This window comes from Amborella trichopoda, chromosome 4 (assembly GCF_054954075.1).
Source record: "Amborella trichopoda isolate Santa Cruz 75 chromosome 4, AtrichopodaSantaCruz75HAP2 v2.0, whole genome shotgun sequence".
NCBI lineage: Eukaryota > Viridiplantae > Streptophyta > Magnoliopsida > Amborellales > Amborellaceae > Amborella > Amborella trichopoda.
In genome coordinates, this window is record NC_142339.1 from 18,588,769 (window position 1) to 18,605,215 (window position 16,447).

Sequence of the window (16,447 nt, forward strand, 5' to 3'; positions counted from 1 at the left end):
GTCATTGCTCTCTGGTATGTCGCACTAGTGTTCTTTAATCCAAAAGGACTCATCATGTAATAGAAGACCCCTTTCGGAGTTAAGAATGCAATGACTTCTTCATCTTCAGGCTCCATCCTTATCTGGTTATATCCGGAGTAACCGTCCATGAAGAAAAAGATTTGACAGTGAGCCATTGAGTCGATGAGCATCTCGGTGAATAGCAACGGGAAGTCATCCTTGAGACAGGCGGTATTGAGGTCACGGAAGTCAATGCAAACCCTGATTTGACCATTTGTTTTCTTTACTGAAAAAACATTTGCTAGCCATTTCGGGTACTTGACTTCGCGAATAAAGCCTGCCTTGTTTGAGTTTGGTCACGTCGGCGTCTATCTGCATCTCAAGGTCAAGCCTGAACTTTCTCAATTTCTATTTGACAGGTTTGATAGTCGGATCGATGCCGAGATGGTGAAAAACTACTTGAGGGTCTAAGCCAAGCATCTCATGATAATGCCAAGCAAAGACGTCAAGGTTTGCTCTCAAGAAAGTAGTGAAGTTCACTTTCTCTTCTGGAGACATACTCGCTAAAATAAAAGTGGGTCTGTAATCTGCTTCGTCTCTAAGATTTATTTCTTTAACTTCGTCAGCTGTGGCCTGACCACCTTCGTCTCATTCTTTTGGGGCCTCTTGTAACTCTTCCTCATTATTTTCAGAGGTCTTTTCATCAACCTCAAGCGTAGAGACCCATGACCCTGACATCTCTGCTTCCAATAGGGTTCTAGAGTATGTCATGATTTATGCGCCTTTCTTGAATCGAGGGAGAGAAGGGTCAACCTCAAACATGGGAAGCCAATCAGGCTGTAGGAGCTTGTTTTGGGGTTTAACAAAGGTTGGGCGTGAAGTGTTCTCGTATGAATGACACGGTCCTTGCGTAGATGTGTGTAGTGCTTGCTCCGCAATGACTTGCGCTTCATAGACTTGCACCATATGGCAAGCCTCTTGAGAATAAAAGCGTTGCCCCCTCGATTCTCTCAGCCTCTACTCGAAGTCGGGCTCAGGGGGCCACTGAGGTTTCTTTGGCTTCGACTTCATGTGCTTCTTTGAAGAAGGTGGCTCTGCCTTGGCTTTAGCTATTAGGGCATCTGCAACTGTTAGGAATCCTACTGCCTATGCTAGAGTCTTTCTCAATCGTTTTCATTGCGTCTTGCTTATATTGATTGCTTCGAATTCTCGATCCAGGGCCTCAAAGTTTGGGCATATCAAGGTTGTACCTGCAAATGACGTAGAAGAGGGAGAATGAGAAACATGAGAAGAAGAAGGAGAAGGGTTAGAAGGTGGGGGGATTTTAAGGTCGTTCCCCTCATCAGATCAATCTGGGTAGCTTTCTACATCATCACCAGGGTTGGACAGGTGCTGGGGGTCTTTTAGGTCTTTCCCTTGCTTAAACCATTGGGGAGTGCTTTTAACGTTGTCACCCTCATTGGACGTGTGCTGAATGGGAAATGGCAAGGGAACGTCTTCTTGATAGGATGAAGAAGGAAGAAGGATCATGCAAGAAATGAAGTCTAGTAAAGTTGGCAGCGGCGGAAGAGGCCTGAGAAATTCTTACTTGACTGTGGGTTGAGTGGTCTTGTTTCTTCGACGAGTAACCCTTGGTGGCCGTCTCTTTCTGGTTTTCTGAGGTGATGTTTTATTGGTCTCGCTGGGTTGCGAACAGCTCTAGCTTGACGAATTGCTTCTCGCCTTAAAGACTTAAGTCTACATCGGCCATGGTAGACTATCCATGGCTAGGAAGTCGAGGATTCGGTGGAGTCCGAGTCATTAATAGGAAGGTCATGCTTTGTGAGATCTTCTTGCCCCGATAGAGGAATGACTTGGCGATTGTAAAACTTCTGACACTCCCGCATTTTCTTTGCGAATATATCAAGGAAGCTTGGGTATTCTCATAAGCAATGGACTCTTATCTGATGGTACGGGCACCAACGATCTTTAGTCCCCTTAGAATGGAGACAGTGTTGCCTTGCATGCTTTAGTGTGATTATGCCTTCCTGAAGCATTATAATGAAGAAGGCGTAAAGGATAGCAGGCATTTCGTCTTCCTCTTGGATGGTTACGGCAAGGGAGGTCTCGGCTGCCTCAAAGGCCTTCTTTAAGTCTTCAAGATTTATCTAGCTCTTCTGAATTGTGGCATCGATAATATCTTTCAACGTGTAGTAGTCATATGTGGGATGATTGTTCCTCCGAAGGTATGCATAATAATTTGCCTGAGTGTCGAGGCCAGGTTGCTCGGGGGACTTGGCTTTTGGAAGCTGAATCATATTTTGTTTCAATAATAATAGGAACAGCGCAAGGACTCATTCCTTCTCGAAGGGAGAGACCTTGTTCCTATGCCTGGTGAAATAATCACCTCGATAAGGGTTGGCTGGTGGGGGTACCCGATTGTACGACTGTTGTTGCTTTCCAATCTGGGGTGTTACCTTTATCGTGCTTACCCCTTTAGAGAGGTCCAAAGTCTGGGAGGGAGCCTTCTTTGAATCAGTGACTATGAGGGCTGCACTGATTACCCCTTTCTGTTAGCTCCCCTGTGTGTTATTCCAGGAGCTACCGTTGCCCCGGTTGTTTGCTGGGCTTGTAGATGGTTGCCATGTCCCACCATGGTGGCATGATAAACTCTCTATGCGAACTGATTTAGAGATCAACTCTGACATGGAGGTTGGATTAGAGGCCTCAACATGTAGAGCAATCTCGAGTTGCATATTCCGCACACAAGTTTGAACTGCTTCTTTCTCAAGCATAGGATTAGGGTGGCGGGAAGCCAAATTTCTCCATCTTGATATGAACGAATCAACGGGCTCATCGGGATCTTGAGTTAGGGTGAGAAGTTCGATGGTTTGAACCTCTCTCTTGGCGTCATTGAAGCGTTGATAAAACAGTTTCTCCATCTCCTCCCATGTATGCACTGAGTTTGGAGGAAGTCTGGCATACCATTGAAATGTTGGGCCATCGAGGGTCTCAATGAACTGCTGGAGATGAAGTCTCCCTTCAACCGTTGTTTCTCGACATGCTTCTTGGGAGTGGGCAATATGCTGGTTTGGGGAAGTGGTTCCGTTGAATAAAGGAAACTTCCCTTTCTTATAATCTGAGGGAAACGGGACCTGATCAATATACGAGGGGCATGGCCTTTGATAAGGCGTCGCATCCTATATCTCCGAGATTTGTTTGTTCTTTAGGCTATGGGTGATCATAGCATCAATGTCTGTCTGAGAGACGGGATCAGGGACAGAATTATCCTGTGAGATAAAAGGAGGGAGCTGTCGCGGAGATGCACCATCAGAGTGATGGGAATTGACCACATGGTTAGCCAACTGGCGTGTGGCGTTGATACGATCAATCTTTTCCATCATCGCATGTACCATATCCTCAAACTTGTTGATACGCTCTTCCTGCACGTCAACATGCTCGCTTACAATGATTACACAGACCGTTTCTCTATGGAGGTCAATGTTACTTACAACTGAGGGCTTGCGAACTTGACAGGTCATACGTGATAGGTCAGTCATCAGGGGGACAACATGCCCTGATTAAACTCGACTCTTGTATGCTGATCGCGTTTGGATCTGTTTTCGATGGTCTTAGGACCTTGGCTACTGAGGGGCTAGGTCTTCTTCTATGACAGTAACAACAACACAGGGCTCATGCAGCGCTTCTTCAGGCTTCATCATTTGAAGGGGGGTAGAAGGGATTCAAGTGAAGAGGATCATCAAAATTGGCTGTTTTGACTGCCTTGGTCTTTACAGACCTCTATCACATTTAGCCTTGAGGTTTTGATGAACCTCGCACGCAAACTGCGATCTAGATCGTGGGTGGTCAGCTCTTCTTGCATAAGTGAGGGCTGTCTCCATCAGATACAGCAATGGATGAGGGTCAGGAACTGGAGTCATCTTGGGCCGGGGAGGATGAAGGACTCGATATTCCATTAGGTCAATCCCACGAGGTCTCTTATGAGCTCCAGAGACAAGACCAAAGTGACGGGTCTGGTTCAGGATGGTACTCTTGGGGAAAACCTCGAGTGTCAAGGATGAAGTTGCTTGCTAGATGAAGGAGGAGTGGGCCAGAGCAGGATTGAGTCTTGCGAAGGCCCGAAACTAGGGCAAGAGGACGTCTGTGATGGTGACGCATGTGCACCCAAGAAGAAGGATTACAGGAGACCTGGGGGTCAGCCCGTGCTCGTGTGACTGATCTGGCCTTAGGAGGCCAAGTACTACAAGCCGATGTCTGTAAGAGAACAGGTGTAAGCCGGCCCTTATAGGCTGAGCTTGTGTGTCAAGAGTAGGAGGATGAGGGGGTCATCACCTGTGTACTCGGGTTGACATAACAATGGCGTTGCCCCGAGTGGTTCCCTAGAGACCAATGGTGACGAAATGTTGGGGGTAGCCTTTGGCTACCCACAGAAGCAATGTCAGCTTGTTTGCCTTTAGCAGAAAGGGACTGGGCAGCCTTCCTACGTACCCTAGGAACACGATCGGCAAGTGGCTTGTCAGTGGCTGGGTGCATGCGGTGTTCGGCCATAGAAGTGCTGCCGATGTAGGGCACCTTGGTGGAATTTCCACCAAAGCGAGGAGATGAGGAGTGAGAGACCTTTATGTCCCGCCTCACACCAGTCCATGTTAAGACCTAGGAGCTAGACAAGGGGTCTTTGCTTAAGAGGACAATTGGGAACAACGTCGAAGGAAAATCCTCAATCCGGATACTCTCGAAAGTAGGATAAGAAATCCCCTATCCGGATAAATGGGTTACAGAACTCACAAGCCATAAATAAAATGTAAAAAGATAATTAAAGCAGATAATAAAAGAAGAAACTAGCCAAACAAGAACAATCCGACTAAGGGGTAGTAAGTCCTAGTTAGGTGCCTCAATCTCTCCTCCCAGATCCTTTTGGGAATCAGGCGGCATGCGTTTCGGGTTTCGAGAGAAGACCCGGGAAAATTTTGAGATGTCTCTCTCAGGAACTCGTTCGTGAATGGGGGCAGGTGTTACTTATCGATGAGATTAGGAACTTACTCAGGCTGGCTCACGTGGGCGCCCTCTTAGATTATGAAGAAATCCCCCCAGTTATAAAACTGGGTTGGAATCGCCTCCCTTGGCTTGTATTCTTTTATTTTCTACAATCACACACATATGGCAAAGGTTATAAAGACAGGTGGGTCAGACCTCACCCTTTTTCTCTTTGATGAACGTACACAAGCATGCACATTCAAGAAGAAAAAAAAGAGAAGAAAGATGAGGGAGAGAAGAATTTGACTGAGCGGGAGGATCAGAGTGATGACTAAGCTGATGAATAACTAGCTTGATGTGGTAGTAAAACAGGCTCAATAACTAAGACTGGCTCACAAGATTACTACTAGACATCATTACCAGTACCAACTAGCTAGGCACGATGGTTAGTTTGTAGTGGCAATAAAGCGAGGCAAGTAATCTTGGCAGAACAACATTACAGCTAGATGACAAGACTACCACGAGAGGCTAACCTCAATCCCTCTTAGTCGAATGAAAGAGTAACAGAATGATGGTTATGAAGAAAGAATAAGAAGTGAAGTAAGACAAGAAGGGAACAGAAGGAGGGAGGGAGAAGAAAGGAAGAGAAGAGTATGAAAGGCGGGAGAATAAAAGGAAGAGAGGGAAGTAGGATGCAGTCTACGTTAGGCACTGTCGACTGTGTTAGAAGGAAGAGAAAGAAAATGTTGTCTGCGTTAGGCTTCACTGACTATGTTATATAAAGGAGAGGAGAGAGAAGATGCAGTCCACGCTAGGCTTTCTGACTGTGCCTGAAGAAAAAGGAAAAAAAATGCAGTCGGTGTTAGGCTTCGCCAACTGTGTCAAAAGAAGAGAGAGTAAATGCAGTTGACACTAAGCTTCATCGACTGTGTCAAAAGAAGAGAGAGAAAATAAAGTCAGCATTAGGTTTCACCGATTATCAAAAGAAGAGAGAGAAAATGTAGTCGGTGCTAAGCTTTATCGATTATCAAAAGAAGAGAGAGAAAATGCAGTTAGTGCTAAGCTTCACCGATTGTCAAAAGAAGACAGAGAAAACACAGTCGATGCTTGGCTTCGTTGACTGTTAGAAGAAGAGAGAGAAAATATAGTTGGCACTAGGCTTCACTGACCGTCAGAAGAAGAGAGAGAAAGCACAATCGACGCTAAGCATCGCCTACTGTGAGGAGAAGGTAGAGAAAATACAGTTGGCGCTAGGCTTCACCGACTGTGAGGAGCAGAGAGAGAAAGCACAGTCGGTGCTAGGCTTCACTAACTATGAGGAGAAGAGAAAGAAAACGCAGTCGATGTCAGGCTTCACCAACTGTGACGTGAAGAGAGAACGAAAGACTTAGCTGGCGCTAGGCTTGCACTGGTTGTGATGGAAGAGAAGCAAGAGAGAGAGATCAAACTGATGCTCGGCTTCACCGACTATGACAAAAATGGAGAGAGAGAAATCCAGCCAATGTTAGGCTTATCGATTAGCTTCAAAAGAGGAGAGAGAAACCCAACTGGTGCTAGACTTTGCAACTAGCTTCAAAAGAGAAGGAGAGAGAGAAATCCAATTGGAGTTAGAATTCACATACTGGCTTCAGAAGAGAAGGAGATAGAGGTGAGAAGAAGAGAGATAGAGATAGGAATGAGAAAGAGGGGAGGAGAGAGAAAGAGGGGAGGAGAGAGAAAATTACCTGCTTGAAGGGTACCAACCATTTTCTTCTTTCTCCTCTCTCTCTCTCCAAGATGTACCTAAGAACTTCAGCAAGAATCGAAATTTTATTGAATCAATGAAAAATGAACCGAGGGTCCTTACAATTTAGCTTTGCATGTTTATATAGAGTTAAGCTAAAACGTGGGTGTATGCCCAAAAACTAGCTAGAATTGAAGATAATTACAATTTAATTGAATTTAAAGAAATTTTAAAAATGGGTAAAAAAAGACTATTTTGCCCCTACTCAATAATGTGTGGAATTCTAGAACAGTCCCTGCTGCTGCTCGAGAACTTGCGTGATCTTTTGTGACTGACTCGAGGTCATTCTGATGCCCGTTTGATCAAAATATTATTGTTTTCTTGTAGGGCTCGGCATGACAATCATTTTGATACTAACTTCGAGTCATGGATCGCGTTTGTGAGCCACAATCATGAGCTTTGAATTTTGGATGAATATTGAAAGCTTCGGATCGATAATGCGCTTGTTCCTTAATGTTTTTTGGTGATTTTTTTATTGAATCACATTGAGCATGTCGTTATGATCACGTTGCAACAAATGTAGCTTGTTTTCGTGTCCGAATGAAGATTTTATCGTCTTGAGTTTTTAATCGGAATCTTGAAATCCCACTGCCAGAATTTACAGCAGCTTTGTCGCCTTCATGTGTGAAATCCAAACATTCATCATACGCGAGGTTCTGACCAGAGATGGCGTTGGACCTCACGCACATAATGCAATTGGTTTCGTGCCGATCGGGATGCGAGGAACGTGATTCGGTTGCTCGAACAAGGCAAGCTGCTGCTGAATTTTCTGCATTTTCCTTCACGGATCAGCGACTTTCATTTATTTTCTCCCTGATTGGGCATCATCACGGGGCGTACCACATATCGAATTGCTCGTCTTGATGAGACAAATATGCTCACAAAGTTTGAGAGCGATTCGACTTGGAACGAGTGAGATATGGCCCCAAAAGTGACTACCCATGACTATAAATATGACCACCTTTACTGGTGTTTAAATGGGGTGAGGCCACACAGGAATAGAGTGAGGCTTTCCCCTTTTCAGTCTTTTACCCATAACTTTGTCCTGGAATGCCCGATTAAAGCTAAAACTAGACCTATAGGGGTTTTTGACCGTGTCCGATCTAATGGCAGTAGTTCCACAGCTGTTTGAGGCACCAAAAGTATGGATCTAGCTACAGGGTCCATTTTAGGGTGCTAGAGCCCGATTTCGCTGAAATTGTTTATTTGTGTTCACTGCCTTAGACATGTTTGATCGTGATGAAACTTGGCAGGTAGTGTTTTGAAGTGCTAATGAAAATCTTGATCAATTATGGGGCCATTCTGAGACTGTCGGCAATTTCCACTGTTTTGTAGGCTTTATTGACCTGCTTCCTGTTAGGGACCAAGGTGCTGAAAAATACGTTCAAACACAGAGGTTCGACGTGCAATGCTGGCCGGCCCTCCTCCTTGCGGATAGGAGTCGAAAGTGAGAGAGATTTTGTGGTTGGACTGCAAATGCTCTTTACACCGCTAAAGGGGGCATGAGGAAACCCAAGGGTTAAGACCCATGGGTTTACTTACGTTCACGAGCTTTCGGGCAGACACAAACTGTCGTGCGGATAAGGTCCCGCGTGAAGGTGAGAGTAAGAGAGAGAAGGGGTGACTCGGCTTAGGAGAGAAGGAGGATGACTCATGCGGTCCGAGTGCCCGCAAGACCGTGCACTCATGGGTATCTTCTCTCTCTCGAAGGTTTCTCTCTCCCCCTATCCTCTCCCGTGGGGATTGTGGAATCACTAGGAAAGACAAACTAATAAGCCAAGCGCAGTCTAGCCTTGATTCTTCCTAGCCTTTGGGGGTTTTAGAGCTTGAAAAAGGGGATAGAGTGTGTGTCGATCTCTCTATCTCCCTCTTTGTCTTTGTTACAAATGGGTTAAGCTTGCTTATATAAAGGATTCACCAAACATGGGTGAATGCTCAAAAGCCAAGCTTAATTACATTTTAAGAAATTAGAAATAAATCTTGAAATTAGGCACAAACGATAAAATGTCCCTGAGATCTTTTGCATGAATGATGAAACCGCCCCTGCATGTAGGTTGCTCCACCATGACAAGACCTTGAAATCTTGTTCTGTAACTTGTGGCAATGGTTTAGCTTTTTCAGTAGCATGTCTTAGATGTCCGCTCGATGGTGAGCATTTGGATGCCCTTTAATCGTGTTGTGATGGCATTTTCCCTCAGGGCGAAAGTCCGGCCAGATTTGTGAACTTCATTTGCCAATGCTTCTTCGAGCAGCACTGTTTTGGTTCCTGGCTCTGTTTGCAAGTCAGAGAAGAGGCTGCCACAATTGTTTTGTACCAAGTTTGGGCTAATTTGGTCTTGGTTCATGCATTTGTCTAATTTGGGAGGTTACCAGAAAAAGGGATTCCAACAACCGATAAGATTTAATTCTCTAGTGACCTGAGGACATGTATCCGTCGAAACTTGGATTGAATGCATGAGTTGTACTAGTGTGTAGCTCTATTGCGAGGTGGTTGCATTGAACTTGTCTTCACAGAGATCCAAGTTTTGGATATCGAGCTATGCTTTACGGAATCCAAGGCCTCTTCTCCTTGAACCCTACTTCTCCCTCTGGTTCTGCGAGCACCTTCTTCCTCGGAGCAATGCGGTTCCCGGTCACGCCACAGTGTGTGCCGTAGGTCAAAATGATGGGGCTGACGTGATCTAGAACACATCAACTTTTGAGCTCTCTCCGGTTTCAGAGGAAGGTACCATGGGTTAGCGAAGCTACTACTAGAATTCATTGTCGTAGTCCCCATTTCTGAGGACTGGTTTGGTGAAGTCGCACTGAGTTAGTGTGAAACCCGCGAATTACGAGGCCACATGGGCGTAGACCCCTTCGGGGAGGTCCGATTGAGCCCAAATTTGGTCCTCGGGAGATTTTTGACATTTTGAGTGAAATGGAGGTGGCCTGGTACAGTTCTGTAGTCGATAGTATAGAGCTACAGTTAAAGGGTCCTTCTTTGATGATATGGCACCGCACCCAGGTCACAGGGCTTTAGGCTTTATTTTTCGGCACAACATTAGTCCACGGGTGGTGTACCTATAAGAAAATGTTGTCGACGGCTCACCTCTTATTCACATGGGGGATGGAAGTACATAAAAAATGACATACAATAACTTGCCTTGACAGATGTTGCGCTTCAAGAGAAGCGAGAAGTGCAACATTAGAAAAACTTTAACTTCATAACTCCTCTGGAGAATCCTTGCTAAGAAGTGTTTATTGTCTCTCAAATATATTTTTTGCTTGATCACCGGCATTGGCGAAGTCCTTGAGGGGTAGACTTTGCTAGGCTTGTCCCTTGACAGGGGGGGTGACAAAAGTGCCTTCTAGTGGTCTGGTGCCTTATTGAGGGGCATTCTCTGCATTCTGCCATAATCAGTTTTTTGGGAGATCGCACTGATCTTCTGCCTCGAGCTGGTTTACGACTTTTGTTTGAACAAGAACTCCTAATGTCTCAGCTGATGAGGCCCTTTTTGGGGGGAAGTCTTGCTGTTCTAGTTAGTGAGGGCCTTTTTTGAGGGCTTTATCCCTATCTAAATAGAAATACCAGGTTATGGTGAGAAAGCAGGGTATTTCTTTTGTCCATATCCTACTGGTCTAGTTGGGGATCTCCCGAATTACCCGGACGTGATAGGAAGGGGGCTTCTGAGGCAGTCTCATTTCAGGAGACTTCACCTTGGATGCTGGTGTTTGTTTTGGGAAGGAGAAAAGGGCAATCAGGGTACCTCTTCAGTCCACATCCTACTGGTCAAGTTGGGGATCTCCCAAATTACCTAGACGTGAAAGGGAGGTGGCCTCTGAGGCTGTCTCATTCAAGAGTCTTCAACCTGGATGCTGGTGTTTTTTATTAAAAAGGCAGGCAGGGTACCTCTTTGGTCCACATCCTACTGGTCCAGTTGGGGATCTCTTGAATTACTCAAACGTGATAGGGAGGTGGCCTTTGAGGCGGTCTCATTTTTGGAGACTTCACCGTGGATGCTAGAACTTAGTATGCAGGAGAGGAAGTTGACAGTTTTGTGGCTGCACTAAGGCCTGGGATTGGATGCGGCACTAGGGCCTAAGATTTGTTTTGAGTGGCACTGGGGCTGAAGATTCGTTTTTGAATGGCACTGGGGTCGGAGATTGGTTTTTTGAATGGTATTGGGGCCGGAGATTTTTTTTTTGAATGGCACTGGGGCTGAAGATTTTTTTTTAGTGCCACAGGAGCTGGAGATTTTTTTTGGAGTGGCACTGGGGGTGGAGATTTTTTTTTTTGAGTGGCACTGGGGCCGGATATTTTTTTTAATGGAACTAGGGCCGGAGATTTTTTTAGAGTGGCACTAGGGCTGGAGATTTTTTTTTGAGTGGCACTAGGGCTGGAGATTTTTTTTAATATCACTTAGTTAGGAGATTTTTTTTTTTGAGTGGCACTAGGGACAAAGATTGAAGTTGATTCAAGCGCCCTTGCAGGTTTTCACTCTAATCAAGTGGAAATGGCGTCATCATAGTGGTTTTCACCAAATCCTCTTACCAGGGCATTTTTACCCGTGACTTTGAGGTCACGTCCACCCTTTTTGGCTTCTGCTTTTACTTATGGCACCCTTACTGATTTTCACCAATCTCGGATTTTTTTCTCAAGCCTCTTTTGCTCATGGCTTCGTGGCCATGCCCGCCTATCATTTTTACTCATAGTTCCCCTGCAGGTTTTCACCATGCCCCATTTTTTTTTTGGCCAATTCTACCCATAGCCTTGTTGGCAATGTCTGCCTGAAGCTCTTTTTCTTTTTTTTTACTCGCTATGGTTGCCTTCACGCCCGGCTTATTAAGGGGAGAGGGAGGTCACTAGCATAGTGAACCTTGATAGTGGAGCTTGATTGCATGGCTATGCCTCTAGTTGATGTAGCGGTAGGTGGTTGAAGAGGGGTGTCACCGCGCAAGATGGGGTGTTGCCCCAAAGAGGGTGGCTTTGTTGCGACCTGAGCAAGGTGTACCCGCTCAGGGTCGATGATGGTGGAGTCCATGAGAAATGTGTTGCTGACGGCACTCGTGGGGTGATGGAGTATTGAAGACACCCGCGGGGCATGAAGTGTTGATGGCACCCGTGGGGGGTAAAGTGATGGCACCCGCAGGGGGAGAAGTGTTGATGAAACCCGCCGGAGGTGAAGAGTTGATGGTATCCACAAGGGTTGGAGTGTTGATGGCACCCGCAGGGGGTGAAGTATTGAAGGTACCTACAGGGGGTTAAGTGTTGAAGTTACCCATGGAGGGTGAAGTATTGACGGCATCCATGGGGGGTGGAGTGTTGATGGCACCCACGGGGGGCGAAGTATTGATGGCACCCGCGGGGGGTGGAGTATTATTGAAGGCACCTACGGGGGGTGGAGTGTTGATGGCACTCGCGGGGGGTGGAGTATTAAAGGCACCCGTAGGGGGTGGAGTGTTGATGGCACGTATGGGGGGTGAAGTGTTGATCTGTAAGGACCCGGACTTTTCCAACATAAAAGAGGAAGTCCTCGTGCATCCAAGGATGCCACCGTGGGTGTAAGAGGAAGCCTCCATGCTTGTAAGATTGTTGTCGTGCATGTAAGAGGAAACCATTGTGCGTGCACGGATGCCGCCATGTGTGTAAGAGGATGCCGCTGTGTGTGTAAGAGGAAGCCACCGTGTGTGCAAGGATGCTACCGTGCATGTAAAAAGGCAGTCGTCATGCGTGCAAGGATACCTGCAAGAGGAAGCTGCCGTGTGAGAGAGGGTGCCACGGTGTGTGTAATAGGAAGCCATCGTGCTTGCAAAGATGCCTCCCTATGTGTAAGAGGAAGCCGTCATGCGTGCAAGAATGCAGTCGTGCGTGTAAGAGGATGCCGTTGTGCGGGTAAGAGGAAGTCATCGTGTGTGCAACAATGTCGTCGTGCATGTAAGAGGAAGCAGTCGTGCGTACAAGGATGCCCCATTGCATGTAAGAGGACTTCATTGTGTGTGTAAGGATGCCACCGTGCATGTAACAGGAAGCCGTTGTGCATGCAAGGATGCCACCGTGGGTGTCAGAGGAAGTCGTCCTACATGTAAGAGGACGCAGCCGTGTGTGTAAGAGGAAGCCACCATGTGTGCAAGGATGTCGCCGTGTGTGTAAGAGGAAGCCGCCATGCGTGCAAGGATGCCGCTGACAAGACCATCAGCCTTGAGGAGCTTCCCTCTCTCTCTCATAATTGTTTCATGCCTCTTGTGTGAAATGTAGCACTTGCATGCCACTTGTATGCCATGTAATCCACTTAGATGCCACTGTATGCCACCTGTAGCCCCTTGCATGCCACCTGCCTACTGCCTCCCCCTCTTTTCTTATAAATAACCCCCTCCACACCCCTCTAAGAACTTTTTCCTTCCCTCACCCATGTCCTCCCTTTCCCAAACTTAGAACCTTAAGCTTGACCATCCTTGAAAGCTTGGCCTTTGAAGGAGAAAACTATGTGGGGAACTTGGAAGTTCTTTTGGTATAAGTAAGTGGATCTCACTTCCATGCTTTCACTGACTCATTCTTCATTAGTTTGTAAAAACATGAAATTTAACTATGATTATGAATGTGATTGTGAAAATGGGTGTGGAATTATGTTGCTGAAATTCTTTTTAGCATGTACTCTGTTTCCAAAACTATGACTCGTAGTTGAATAATAGTTTGAGCATTGAAATTATCTCTGTTGATCATGAAATATTGTGAGGAAGTAACCCTTTGATCTACTTTAGGGGGGGGGGGGGAGGGGGGGGGGGGAATACCCCATATCAATATCCATTATGATTGGAAAGTTATGAGCCATTTGTTATAATATGCTAGAATTGTGAAAAGAAATTCCAAAAACTTTATATGTTTTTGTATAAGAATGTTCACTGGCCAAATTATGCCAGAGTGAGCTCAAACAAATTTGAATTAAAGATGAGTGAGTCTAATTTACGTATGGTTTTGGAATCAAAACGAAATTCCCTATGGTTTGAAAATTATATCCCTTGTTCTATGAAGATGTGACTATTGTGAATGCATGAACGTTTCCAAAACTTTACATGTTTTTGTATAAGATTGTTCGCTAACCAAATTATGTCATAATGAGCTCAAACTACTTTTGAATGAAATATGAGTGAGTTTACTTAAAAAATGGTTCTAGAATCATGCTAAAATTTCTTATGGTTTGGAAGTTATGCCTATGTTTCTATGAGAGTGTCACACTAGAATTTCTACTGTGATTTTTAAAGTTTTATTCAAGAACACTAAATAGTTTGGCAATCATTAGGCCAGAATTTGAGGTCACCCTCCCCCCTTCCTTCTTGTAAATAGTGTTTTCATGAGCCGAGATGGTTATGAAATGAATTCATGAAATTTCTGCTCTGTTATGAAATATTGAATGGCCATGGTTGTAATAAGACATGATATGAAGCATGATAAGAATGTGATATGAGGCATATGCTGTTATGAAATGAAAGTATGTTATGTTATGAAATGAAAGTATGTTATGTAATGAAATGAAAATATGCTCTGTTTTGATATGAATGCAAGATTTTGAGACATGCTATGTGATAAAGGCACACATGGTCAGTGCTATGCGATAAGACCTGTGCGGTCAACTATGTGATGTGTGTACATGACTATGATACACGTTCTGTAATGATATGTGTGCATGATTCTAAGACAAGCTAAGTGATAAGTGATTTTGTTGGCATGCTTTGAGTATATTTCATTGTCGTATTGTTCTCTGATAAGAATGTGCTCCGATGAGACTGTGCTCTGATAAGAATGTGTTTTGATAAGAATGTACTCTGATAGGTGGCACTACGCAACGGGTCATCCGTTGGTAGTGTAATGTGATTCGATAAGAAAGTTGTACCAGCAGTTGAGATATTTCCCTAGCTCCCTATGATGGGATGGGAGATAGGATGATTATGTGTGTTGGAATGGGTCGTACCCCCTAAATTTCTGTATGAAGCATTATCCATTGGGACCCCTTTGGTAGTGTAACTCTCTCGCCAGAACTGTACATGAGTGGGTCGTTTCTTGTAAGGCCAGTGTCAATCAAGAGCCCCAAAGCGTGCTGGGACTGTGCGTGTGTGTGAGGCACTACGCAACGGGATATCCCGTTGGTGGTGCTTTCCTCCTGAGTGATGGTAGAAGTTCTAAGCAATAAGTCTGGCTTGGCCTGATGAATAGGGCTTCAACTTTGGGAGTAGGTGAACAAAGGAGTGAGTTACTAGGTAATTGTTGATATTTTCCTAATTATACTGATCTGTTAAGATTTGCATGCTTAAATGACGTGATATCTTATTGGTTATTTCTTCATTGTGAATCATACATGATACACTAATAAATATGATTTGGTCACATGACTACATGTTTGTAAGACCTACATAACATCTTAATTACTATAAGATAATGTTCATTGGCAACAGAGTATGGCACCTTGATGCACATACTGGACTTTATAGCTCATTCCTTGACTTTCATCTACGTAGAGTGATAGCCCGCCGGTCGAGCAAGGGCGGTTGGATGATCGCGGCTGGTGGTTGGTGACCCGTACTTGGTGAGGAAGCTTCTCTTTGACTGTAGGTGTTTGATGGAAGTTGACCACAAAGTTGTTTGAATTGAAGTTATGTATTGCTTCATTAGTGCCTTGGACATATTTGTAACATTTTGGAGCTTGTATAGAATTTTGGTTTTAGTTTGTCCAGCTTTTTGTATGATTGTGTTTGGAGTTTTGTTTTCTTTCGTAGTTTGCTTTGACTCCTTCTCTTCAAAAGCATTGGGCGCACTCCCACCTGAGTACCATTCACTACCTTTGGTCGCGGTCGAGGTCCCACACCCTGTTGCCCTCTGGAATGTATGGTAGGAGGAAGGAGGCGAGGATTTGACAATTTATGATATCAGAGCAGTCAGGATATGATTCTTGGCATAGAGAGTCTTAGAGGAGTCTTTAGGATGGTTTGGATAGTCTAGTAACTAGCGTCTGGGTTATCCTCTTAGGTAAAGATGCCGAGGAATCATGTCAGCAACTCAAGTGCAAGCAATGGGAACACGGAGTTTTTCGAGGAATTCCTTTGGATGCTGGGGGCCATGGCTCAAGTTATGAAGGATTGTGAGGAGTTCCAACTGCGAATAGAAGGTAGAGTAAGGCCCCCACCATTTGGTAATTCTTGGGGGAAGGATTGTCCTCCCCCTAGGAGAAACTATAAGGGAAGGACTCAACTGGGTATGGTGAAGACCCAAAAGATCATTCGGAATGATGTGAAGGAGAACCAGTGCCCGACTTGCTCATATTGCGAGAAGAGCAACCACTCTGTGGCGGAGTGCCACAAGAAGATAAGAGTATGTTTTGGATGTGGCAAGCCTGACCACCTGATCAAGGACTGCCCTATGGCGAAGCAGGAGAATAGACCAAAGGCTCAGGGTCAGTTGTCAGCATTCACGGAGCAGGAGGCTAAAGCTTCTACCTTAGTGATCCGAGGTAAGCTCTTTGTTTAGGGTAGGAAGCTTAGAGTTTTATTTGAACCTAGTTCCTCTCATTCTTCTGTTGCACCTCATTTTTTATGTCATCTAAATATTGAACCATCACTTCTTGACTTGAATTTAGTAGTGTGCACACCTATGGGGATTCTATGGAAACTGATAGGATATACAAACAGTGTGGGGTTTTGCTTGAAGGGTGTGTCCTACCC